We start from the raw sequence: 3197 nt of genomic DNA on the forward strand, positions 1-3197 counted from the left end.
CCATACCCGTCATATACTATAGCAAAGTATAACCTTACACCGTCGTATCGCTCTCACAGCTTCACACATGCGAATTCCTTGTCACCAACCATTTGGTGGACAATTTCACTTAAAATTCCGATTTCCTAGAATTTACTTTACAGTTTTTATTTTACAACATTTCAACGTTTTCCATGCTAAATATGCCTGTAACTCGTCGTGCATACCATGTCATGATTTTTCGTTTAGCTACTCTTTTTCCAAACAATTTATGTACACATTCTCACTGGACTGGCGTTTGGCCCCACATATCTGCTTCAACTGTGTGTGCTGAAATATGCAAAAAAGGCTTATATAAAAGTCATGCTGCCACGTGCTATTTATGTATATGTATGTTGTGCAATATTCCAAGAAATTCTGCTTTGTTTATATTTACTTGCTCATAACTTTTTTTATATACATATATGTACATCTAACAGTACTTTTGTGTACCATATGCATAGCAGAAGCTTTGATTATTTTTTTTGCATCTCTATCACTTTCTACTCCGCCCGTTGGCAGGGACTTTGAGCTGCTTGTAAATATTTGTTGTTAATTAATTCATTCTTTGCAGTAAATATTTCTTAATTGTTTGCCTTCTTTGCTTTAAATATTTGAATTTATTTTTTCTAATTGARCGCGTCTCTTTCCTAAGCTCTGCAAAATAAAGTGGAATAAATTGGAAGTGTGTTATTATTTTTTTTTTTTTAACTAAACATTTTCGAAATCAGTTTGGGCACAAAACAAATACAAATTATCACAATTTTAGAACCAGCGCCATCTAGCGGACTATGTATTTATTAAAATCATTTCCTTGCTCTCTAAAGTACTCGTAAAAAGTTTTGATCACCCAAGCATATTAGCTTGAAAAACTTTCAGCCGTCTTTAAACCCACTTGAGTTCTCAGAGTTATTTGATATCATATGACGTCTCATGCAGTCCATTCTAATTCTAAATAAGATAAGACAAATAGATGAGGATTGTACCGCAACCTAAGGTCTACTGTGTCCGCTCCTAACTGAGAACGACTTATCTAGCCCCAGCACATTGCTAAAGTCCAATATCCTGCTAGGTACTAATGAGACGATGTGATCCCTATGCTGTCTATTAGCAAGTTTCAGGCTCCCTAGCGCAGAACCAGCAAGCACTAGAAGCCAGGCCCAAGTTATGTAAGTGCTTCCTGAGCTTACAGTGGCCGGTATGGAATGTGACAAGTGGCATGAGTTTGACCSTAGTGAGCTTGATTACATATCTGGAACTGCTGAGGTTGTAACCACTTGGCGTGGCAAATGCCTTGGAGTTGTTACCAATASCTCTCCTTYCTGGCGGATCAGCTCGTTTATGGAATGAGGAYCTACCGCTATGAAATTTTTAGGTCCTATCTTGTTAGTGTATGCTCCGGAGCGGGCGAGCTCATCAGCCAGTTTATTCCGGCTATACCTTTGTGACCGGGCATGCAAATAAGGTGAATTCGGTTACGTTCCGTTCCGTTTCCGTTCTCTACCTCCTGGCCTTTCGATCTCCTAAGCATAGATTACTTTAAGGTCCGCTTTACTGTCGATAAGTATGGTTATACGTTCGCTGCGATAATTGCGTTGGAGGTTTATCTCTACAAACCTACTTATGGCACAGACCTCTGCTTGAGAAATGACTGGAAAATTTCCCATAAGTAGGCACAGTGGCTTCTGCAGCAATTCCCTCAGGCGTTTTCGAGACGTCGGTGTACCACTTGATATGTGCTTCACTTAAGTTCTCGGTATCATTTGACATCTCATGCTCTCTGTTCTGATTATCAATTCTCTATACTAAATATACCAAAAGATCTGGCTGTGATCGATGACAGGACACAATATCAGCTGTCGTCAAATAGTTAGTGTCAGCTTTAATTGGTGTCCTCTGCTGCTAGACGCAACTGATATATTAGACAATGCGGCCAACAATTTTTTTTTTGTTTGAAATCTGGTTCATTGCTCTACATATCAATTCATTCCTTTTCAGCTTATTTTCACATTTCGTACGCCACTTTTAAAGAACTTNTTTTTTTTTGTTTGAAATCTGGTTCATTGCTCTACATATCAATTCATTCCTTTTCAGCTTATTTTCACATTTCGTACGCCACTTTTAAAGAACTTATTATGTCATTCCTCTACATAYCAATTCAKTCCYWTTCASCTTAGCTTCAYATTTCGTATTTCACTTCTAAAAGACTTATTATGTAGACRTATCTAGCCATGAAGATGATGTCTATTTGTTGAAACAATAAACTGCTGTTTCAAGTACTCAGGGAGTTTCTGAAAGCTTCATCTCTAATAAGTGATTTTTTTTKAATACAGAGAAAGATTCTAGTCTACTCTGCCTTGTTCAGGCCGAAACGAAGAGAATTTGCGACAAACACAGGCACCAGGATCAGTAGTTGAAGCAACTTCAAGTGCAACAAAAGGCTTTAAAGGTAGTATCCAAATAATGCTAAATGGTGAGTTCGACAGTGAAGAGGTTATCTCTAAACTAACTTCAACGCAACSATAACTGTGCCATGGCATATATTATGAATACCTGACATAAGGCAACACACACGCAGCTTGGTAAATTTTTGATTTGTAAACCGTATGAATAAGAAATATATACAAGGAGCGCTTAGCAAAGACATGCACCTAAATACAAGCATGAACCTAAGCAAAGACATGAAGTTCAGCAATGACACACACCTAACTCCGATACGTTATGGAGATATTTAATTTTGATAAAGCCTGCGATATGAGAAGACAAACGTACAGAGTTAGTAAAAATAATAAACTAAAATCGCTTAGATCAATTATGAGAATGTAAAACTTAGCTAGYGTATGCTTAAAGAAAGCATGAGTTACTATTGTCAACATTTTAGAAGAACAGATTTTAGCTAAGAATTTATTACAAAGTCTGTGTAACTCAAACTGGTCTGGAAATCTGCTMTAGTTTAGACAAAGACTTCTTGTCTGATGTGCCAGAAGCTCATGCTAAGTTCCCTGGTGAAGCGATTAAACACTCTTGGTGAATGTGTCGCCTAATAATGGAAGCATACATACAGCGTTGCACCATCACCAACTGTTGACTTTCAATTGCATTTTAAAGCCACGCGTTTATGCCATTTCAAGCTAATAAATTCATTTTCACTCATTGGCGAATAGACTATAGTATGAGGA

The sequence above is a fragment of the Bactrocera latifrons genome, unplaced genomic scaffold (genome assembly GCF_001853355.1).
Source record: "Bactrocera latifrons isolate USDA-ARS-PBARC rearing strain unplaced genomic scaffold, ASM185335v1 scaffold_164, whole genome shotgun sequence".
In the NCBI taxonomy this organism is placed as follows: domain Eukaryota; kingdom Metazoa; phylum Arthropoda; class Insecta; order Diptera; family Tephritidae; genus Bactrocera; species Bactrocera latifrons.